This window comes from Natator depressus, chromosome 1 (genome assembly GCF_965152275.1).
Source record: "Natator depressus isolate rNatDep1 chromosome 1, rNatDep2.hap1, whole genome shotgun sequence".
Lineage (NCBI taxonomy): Eukaryota > Metazoa > Chordata > Testudines > Cheloniidae > Natator > Natator depressus.
This window is the reverse complement of record NC_134234.1, coordinates 154,078,875-154,088,351: the sequence shown is the minus strand read 5'-3', so window position 1 is coordinate 154,088,351 and position 9,477 is coordinate 154,078,875.

The following is a 9,477-nucleotide window of genomic DNA, read 5'->3' as shown; positions in this document are numbered from 1 at the left end:
CTTGCTTGGTGATGGCAGAACTTGGCCCAATCTGTAGATAAGGTCTCTCTGTTGGTGTGGTGGTTGTCTTTAAATATTAAAATAACCTTCTTGTTTTATTTGAACTGCCACACACTTAAAATAAATGAGATCTTACTTTTATTTTCATTTAAAATATCTTGGCCTCCTTTCCTACTTTCCCATTCAAATTAGGCACTGGAAGAATCAAAAACATTAATTTGCACTGAACTATCAAAATGTATTGTTTTACTGTTAGTGTGAATTAATTTATATTCCTGTTGGTTCAGGTGAAATACAATATCAATAACCTTTAGTTATCAATGGGCTTGAGTTTTGTTGCATTGGTTTACTTTCTTTAATTTCAATTATAAAACAATAAAGAGAAAAATATCTGCTAGATTAATGCCCTTTGGTGGGGTGGTGCCCCACTCCCAGGCAAGATTGGGCTGAATCAAGCCTGAGAGGTTGCGCAGACCTGCAGCCAATCAGAGAAGGCCTGAGGAGAGCCAATCAGAGCAGGGAAAGAGTCAGCCAATCAGGGCCAGGCTAGGCCCTATATAAAGGCTGCCCAGGAGCAAAGCAATGAGTCTTTCTCACATCTTCAGAGGGGAAGGTCTGTCTCCTGAGCTAAGGAGACTAGCACCCTGGATAGTGCAGCATAGGCTTGGGGGAGCAGAAGAGAGCTCCAGCCCGATACCTTTTAGACTGTAGGCCCTGACCAGAAGGGCCTAGAAGGTGCAAGGAGTCAGAGGGGAAATGACCCAGGGAGGATGGATAGATGAGGGGAGAGAAGGAGGGCAGAGAGGCTGCCACTAGAGGGTCCTTGAGTTGGGACCCAGAGTAGTGGGTGGGCTTGAGTCTCCTTTCCCCCTTGTATAGCACCTGGCTGTGGAAGAATGGCCATGATAGACTGGAGCTGGCCCTTGAGTAGAGGGGCTAGATCTTTGGGGCTGTGGTTGGCCACTGTGGCAGGAGAGAACTGGGAAGACTGCTGTTAACCCCCCTGGAAGGGGATAAGGATGGACTAGGGAGCACTGCTGGAGGCCAGTGTCCTGAAGTGGATGTTGCCGAGTGGGGAGCAACGCAAGTCTGAATACCAACGGGGGAGTAGACAATGGACGGGACACCACTGGCAGAGGGTGCTCTGCAATGGACAGAGCTAATTCCTAGACACGCCAGTGGGAGGTGTGGTGGTGGTGAGTCCCAACCCTGTCACATGCCCTAAGGAACTAAATAATTTTCAGGAGGAATCTGAAGCAGAAGTAGTATCTTTCCCTATCCACCAAAGAGATGTGACATTCAGAGATGGCCCTGATCTAAAAACTTCAGCTCTGGATTAAAACTTTCTCGAAGTATGGGTATATTTGGGTCTGTGGTGATTTGGTTCAGCTCTTCATAGAGATGGGCAAGCAGCAAAGTTCAGCTCCAGATTAAAATTTCCACAGAGCTTTGAGGTTTTGGGATCTAAGCCTTTAGAAGCCCCATCTCTAATGAGAAGGCTTAGCCAATGGAGTATTTTGATTCACTAATTCTTAAGTGACTTACAGGACTGAGGTTAAAGTAAGGTGGACAAACCCCCTCTCCTCTCCTTTTCCCAAACATGGGGAAAATTCCGCTCCCTCAGGACTCCCGCTCCTGTCTCCTCTCCCCTGGTTGGTAAAGTAAGGACTCTTCAGGCAAGAGAATCTGAACAGGGAGCAAGATGTAGCTTCACTGAGACGCTTCTTAGACTACTTGGCTTCTTACCAGAAGCATGAGCAGATGAGAAGAGGTGTCCTCTGTCTGCTTCTTCTGCACAAAGATCTGTCCCCTCAGCAGCTCCCTCTTCCCTTCAGGAGCAGAAGGGAAGGGGAGCCTCTGTAGCAGGCTCTAAGGGGAGAGAAAGATAGACAAAATATCCCCAACACACACTATCTCCTCTCCCCAGCCTCTCTTGAGGAAAAGGACGTCATGGCCAAAAAAAATAGCTCCCGCTCTCCTAACTTTCCAGAGATAAGTGGGAAGGTGAAAGGGAGAATGTGGAACCAGATGGGTGTGAGTGGAGAGAGCAGAGGAGGGAGAATAGAGCAGTTAGGGGACAGGCAGGGGGATTATGGTGGGAAAGTGAGTGGGAAATAAAGTCACATAGAAAGACTGATGCCAAAGGAGTGCAGTAAAATATTACATTGATATTTGATAGGGATGTCAGGGGACATCAACTGTGTATGAAGCGGGGACTTGAGAGCTGTTTTGCCAGGGAGATAATCACACGAGTTCAGTGGTCTTATGGATCAGAGAGAAGATGCCTAATCTTATATAGTGGCGCACTAGAGGTTTGGGTGTATATTTGTAGATGTTTTAGCAGATAGTGACATACTGGGTAAACTTCTTATTTTTTTTATAATTTTTATATACAATGTTTCTTTTGAACTTAGTCTTCTAAAATGCTAGAAATTACATCCAATATTTCCAGGGAGTGATTCCCAGACCCACCATTTTTATTTTGTTTACACCATGATGTTTATAATTATTGTTTGTTTTATTTACTTTTAGTCCAATGGCTCCTAAAAATGCACTAGGTGCTGATAACATACCTCCATTACCCAAACAGCTCACAATCTAAGACAACAAACACCTGAAAGGTGGGGGGGAAAGGAACACCATCAAAATATATTATTTATTATTTGTATTACTGTAGCACCTAGGAGCCAATCATAGGCCAGGACCCCACTGTGCTAGGTGTTGCACAAACACAGAACAAGAAGATCGTCCCTGCCACAAAGTGTTGCATCTTTTTGACCCAGGCAGCTAGTCAGAGTTCAGGGCCCTGGGCATGTTCCAGTTGGAATTAGAAATTGATGAAGGCTGGTGTTATCTTTGATGCAATCTTGTGTATTTACAAGGAATGTACAAAGCCCTGCTTTTCTGAATGCAGAAGGAACCAAGAACAAAAAGAGCAGTTTCTTAGCTTACAGCCCCCAAACCTCTTTAGCAACACCAGACCCAAAAGCCCCCTCTCTAGCTTTTTCCAGGGTCACACTGTGCTTACAGGCTCCTACTTGGCTTTCTTGCCTCTTTTGCTCTCTCTGTTCTTAGTTTCTAGATGTTCTCTCTTCTCTTTCCCCTCTGCCCCCATGTACACTTCCCTCGTCCCAAAATGATGATCAACCTAGGTTCTCACACACATTTAGTCTTAGGCGGGGGCTTATGCTTACAGTTATATTATTGAAGGGTGAGTTCACACCTCTCAATCAGCTGTTAACTCAACCCAGAGCATGGTTTCACCCAGCTCGGAATATGTATGGTTCTTATTTATTATTTGTATTACCGTAGCATCAATTATGGGCCCAGACCCTTCTGCGCTAGGCATTATAAAACACAGAACAAAAAGACCGGCCCTACTCCAAGGGGTTCACAAGCTTCAATTTTCACACAAAACACTTTCATTTATTTCTTTTTATTACATTACTGTGTCCATTCAGCTTCTCCATCCTGACCAAATTTCAATGACAGCATTTATCGGGATCAGAGCATCAGGGGTTTGCCCTTCCACAGCTCCACACATTGCTTTCACGCCTGCACACACACTGTACTTAGTTGGCTAGGAGCATCCTTGGGACAAGAGTTCATTTCAAACACAATTTTTCTGTTGTCCGCATTCTCTTCCCATGTTGCATCACCATACGCTCATCACAACCACCAGCAAAAGTCCCCTCCCATTCTGCTCTACCTCAGCCACTGCGTGTGAATACCCAGGGGCCAGATCCTGCCATCAGCCTTTTAGAATGCCCCCATTGACTTCAGAGAGGAGTTCTGCTTAAAAACTGATGGCCTGATAGGCCCCTGTGTATTTAATATAATTAAAAGTTGTTTGTCTAAGCTAAGGAGTTTTATTACATTCCGTTTTATATTTACCATAGTAGAATAGCTAATAATAAGCAGAGGGAAGCTTTGAATAACTTCCTGCCTGGAAGTTTTTTAGAAATCTCATAAAAAGAGCTGAGCACATTTAACATGTGTGACACCAATACGCTGTGAGTATAAGTTTATGGCACCATCATCTGAATAAACTCTCTAACGTATGTGTCATGCATGGATCACTGTAACGCACCAGAATTATATCAAAATAAATGACTCTGCCAGGGGGCCAAGATTTCAGCCTATTTAGAGTTGAGTATCAACGTGTTAGTTTTATTATATTTTGAGACTTCTGACAAAGAACAGTGGGGTAAATAATTCCGTGTCCTTGTTGGATCAGTAAACAGAGTGTGTAGAGAGTAGAGGACTTACAGCTCTGTATCTGTTGGTTGTATATTTTAATCACCTGGAGATCAGGGAGGGGGGTACGCAGCTGTAACACACAACAAATATGGTATCCAAGGTTGAAACTTTACTTTAGTTGCCTGACGGTCTAGTATCCACTTCCTGATCGTGGCTCAGAGTTGAGGATGGGACCAGATTAAAGTAATTTGAGGTTATAAGGTTTAAGTATACCATGACACAGCCTCCCCTTCTGTTTGAAGCGGCAGGGGTCCTTTTCCTTTTTTAGGCTCCATCTACCTTGAGCTGGGACATGATTCCCACCTGATGTAGGCATACCTGTGCTAGTTCTGCTCAAGCTACTGTGCTCAAAATAGGAGTGTAGAGAGGGTAGCATGGGCCGCAGCTTGAGCTAGGTACCGGAGTACATACCTGCCTGGACCCCAGGGGTACTCTGTCAGCTAGCTCAAGCTGCTGCCCATGCTACCCTGCTATTTTTAGCTAGCGCAGGGCATCTATGTGAGCTGGGAATCACACCTACCTAAAAGCTACCCTGATAATATAAAAGAGCTCTTCTCAAACTGGGGTCTGTGGATCCTGGGGTTCCCCAAGAGAACTCCAGGGTGTCTGTGGACCCTGCTGATCAACTCCTTTCCCCCCCACCTCCGGTGCGATGCTAGGGAGGGGCAGGAATGGTCACATGCCCCTCCCCAGGCACTCTGGAGGGGGCACATTCCGGAGGGGGGAAGCTGTCCCTGTCCTGTCCCACCCACCCACCCAGTTACAGCTGTGCTCAGGTACCTGCCGAGGAGAGGAGCTCACTGAAGTCACTCTGTTTGCCGCTGCCTGCCCAGTGAGCAAAAAGGGGCGCAGTGACAGGGCAAAATGGGAGAGCTCGGGGCGGGAGGAAGGGGGGCCACCTGGGACACTGGGGATGATCATCATGGACAGGGATGGGACAGGGAGGCAGCATAGGCCAGCGCTGGGAGCCTGTTTGTGGGGTGGCTGCAGCAAGAAAGAGAAGAGCCATGTGGCCTGAATGGGCGTCTGGGGGAGCAGCAGAGCCAGGGGCTAGCGATGGTGGGGGATTTCTGGGGGAGACTGGGGGAGGCAGCATCAGGGCAGGGGGGTGAGGATTTCCAAGCCCTTCAGTGCTGTATGTGCATGATTTGGTATCTAGGTCAGTCAGGCACTTCTTGCCCGCACTGAATTCACTTTGTTTCAATCTTTTTTTCTTCTTCTTTTTTTTAAAAAGAGAAGCACTGAGCTCCTCTCTGGCTTGTAGGAAAAGAGTGGGGTAGAGTCTGTGTAAGTAGTGGTAGCCTGGGGTGAATGCTTGCTCACTCCATTACCCTCCCAGAACCCCAGGTCAGAATTAAAATACCCTGGATTTCCTCCCTCAATTCCCACGGATTTTCTGTTCATGCCATCGTGTCTGCAGACAAGTGAACTTCACCTTGCTAAGGCCCCTACTACGGGGATTGAAAAGAGCAGCTCAAGGCCATGGGCCGGCTGAGATCTCTGGGCTGGAATATAACTGCTTGAGCGCTCTGGTTGGATGTTCAAATGGTTTGAACTGGGACTTTCCAACATGTCCAGTGCCCCTTCTTTGCTTCGTTGCCCCTCTTCTGAATGGGCAGGTCTAAACTGGGAGAATAGGCAGTGTTTAAAAACGTGTTTGCTAACATGCTTGAACGATCATGTTTTTCAGTAAACCTATTTCCTAGTCTAGACAGGGTGGGTCAATGCCATATCCCCACATTCCATACTTCCCTCAGGTATAGGCTTTAAAAGAAATTGCTCTATCATATAGTAAACAGGGCTGTGGGTGTGTTCCAGCAATGTGTCTCTTGGTTTTCATTTTTCACCCTCTCTCGTAGTCTTGAGACAGAAGCAGCTGCTGACTGTAGGCTCCTCTGAGAGCCACAAACCCCTCTCCTGTTTTTGCTGGGAGTGTGATTTGTATCTAATGCTGGAGGAGCCATACAGCATGTTTAGCTGATGGCCTCCTTTCACGCTGTGCCCGTAGCAGTGCATTCCGAGGTGGTGCCTCGTTAGATTGGTTTGCTGTCGGTCTACAGCGAATGCGCCCTATTCCCAGAGTAGCATTGTGGTGGTCTTGCTCTGTAACAAGAGAGCCACTTCCAGCTCACATTGCCATCAGTGCTATTTCCTGTATTTCCAATGTTTTCACTGCAAGGAGTTTGCCAAGAAAGGATAAGGACAAAGTGGTGTTAGCTGCTCTCTCCCACAAGGTGCAGAGTACACAACAGGTGTGCAGCAATCCTGAGTGTCCCCTTACTGCACCCGTCCCTGCAGTGGCTGAGTGTTACATGGATACATACTTCAATATTATTTCTATTACAATATGTGGATATCTAAATTTATAAGTTACACGCTCTGAAAATACTGTATACAGAGTGGGGTATTAGAAGGTGTGCTGTATTGTATACAATGGTGGGTTGGAAGGTATGGCATATTGTATACAGTGAGGTATTGGAAGGTATGGCATACTGTTGCACTTTGAGAGCTAGAGGTATAATTAATCTGTTGTAATTCCACTGACTACAGTGAAATTACACCGGGGTAAAATTGGCCTAGTAGATTTAATTCTTTTTCTGTACTGCTGCAAAAATATCTGATGGCTTATATTGTTCCAGAAATCCTCAGCAAACATACATTAGTTATTGTTTCCTGCACTGTAGTATAACAAACTAAAATGAAAAGAAAAGGAGGACTTGTGGCACCTTAGAGACTGACTAACAAATTATTTGACCATAAGCTTTCGTGAGCTACAGAGGAATTTAATGCTTAAGCCATAAAGCGAGCAGGTCAAATGTATAACTGAAGTGACTGAGCAACACAATAGGTGTCCTATTGGAACTGAGCACATGCTGTCCTAACCTTCGCAAAGCACGTTTCGAATGTGTCTCTTGAGAAGGTAAAATACAAAGGTATATTTTAAAAATATATACCAGGTGTCATTTAATTACACCAAATGGTACCCTGGCAGATAAATTGCACAATTGCTATCATGGAGTGTTATGAAAAAACAATGCAAAAACCCCTAATAAATAATCCTCATAATACATAACATGGCCCTTTAGCCAGACAGCAGCTTGTTCATAGGAGTGCAACAGGCAGCAGCACAAGCCTTGGTGACAGCCACGGAGTGGGACAGACCACTGAATCACTCCGTTTAGCAAATTACCGAGTAAGTGACCCAGCACGGTCATAATAAACAAGCATGAGTCGTGCCCGACAAAATGTACTTCATTCATTTATTTGACAAGTGCAATTTTAATTAGAATAATAGTTCCTAGTATGGTAGTAAGTGTTTTGTAGTGTGCATAGTAAAAGGCTTTAAAAGCAGTGAGATGAGAGCATGCAACAGTGAGATGCCTGCTAAAAGAGGGGAGAAATCTTTGGGGTTTTTTTTTTTTTTTGGCAGTGAGCAAAGTGTGGATTAGCAAGATTGGTAACTACAGCACAAAAGCTGGGCTGCTAGGGAGAACTTGGTGTCTGGTGGAGAGATGCAATAGATCTCCTCTGCTCCCAAAGCCAAGCAGAAAGTAGCAGGTCAGTGGTGACAGGAGATAAACCTGATCTGAGATGATCACATCATTATCCATCCCTGGTATTACAGACCTAAAGGGACAGCTCTCTGCAACAGAGTGAACCTGAAACAGCCAAAGGAATCTCCCCAGTGGCAGTGATGGTTCTGCCTTCTGCATCTGCCATCTACTGTGCTGGAACCCACTGTGTGGCATAAGGGAAAGCAAAGGCTTCTTGGAGGCAAGGAGGAGACAGAGCATGTGAGGGAAGGGGAGGAAGCAGAGCTAGGCTCTGATATACCCAATTCTCAACTGGCTTAAGGTCCTTGGGGGATCTTTCCACTTGGGCACAACTCTCAGAAACAGACCAAAGTACTGGATCACTGAAAAAAGCATCTTGGCCTGGTATCCCCATTTATATAGCTGCTGTTACAGGAACACAGGCTCTTACATTTTTAGCCCATGGCTGGTCTTTTAAAATAAGTAATACAGAAGTAAAGGTGGATCAGCTGTCTCATTGGTTTGATGGGGATATAGCAACTCAAGGGCATAAAATTCTCATTCACTTTAGCAGGGTTCAAAGCTAGCTAGATAACAAATCAATGACACATTTTTGTGCACTGTCTGAGCTAGACCTTGCTAATTTGTCTCTAAGTCCCCATTCTATTGTGTAGCTTAGGGGCCCCTGAAAATTTTTAAATCCAAATGGGGGTCTTGGTTGCTAAAGTTTGAGAACCGCTGCTCTAGGAAACGTATAATAGCCAGAGAATGGCTTTAATATTAGAACGTGCAGGGGAAAATCCATTCACACACATTCATTCATGCTCCACAAAATTGGCTAAATACGTGTTATAAAAAGGACAGGAAGCGAACGCTCCATTTGATTACACAGAAGAGAAAAATCTCACTATTTTTAGACAATCTAGCGCTGATTAAATATGCTGGATGGGCAAACTGAGAGACTGAAATCATGTATTTAAGCATGGGCTCTGGTCTTATGTCTTTGAGCTCCATACCAACAAGGGTACCAACTGGGGTAATGGATATTGTGTTGTGGACACCATGAACTGGACTGAGATCAGTAACTCGACTCATACAATCCAGACAGACATCTGATGATAAAATATTTTAGTTAAAACTAGGACTGTCAATTAATCACAGTTAACTCACGCGATTCACTCAAAACAAATTAACTTGATTAAAAATTAATTGTGATTAATTGTAGTTTTAATCACACTGTTAATAATAGAATACCACTTTACATTTATAAAAATATTTTAGGATGTTTTTCTATATTTTCAAATATATTTATTTCAATTACAACATAGAATACAAAGTGTCCAGTGTTCACTTTATAATTTTATTACAAATATTTGCACTGTAAAAAGGTAAACAGAAGAAATAGTATTTTTCAATTCACCTCATACAAATACTGTAGTACAATATCTTTATTGTGAAAGTGCAATTTACAAACATAATTTTCTTTAACATGACTGCACTTAAAAACAAAACAATGTGAAACTTTACAGCCTGCAAGTTCACTCAGTCCTACTTCTTGTTCAGGAGAGAATGCTACCTGCTTCTTATTTACGTCTCCTAAAAGTGAGAACAGGCATTCTCATGGCACTGTTGTAGTCAGTGTTGCAAGGTATGTGCCAGACGTGCTAAACATTCGTACGCTCCT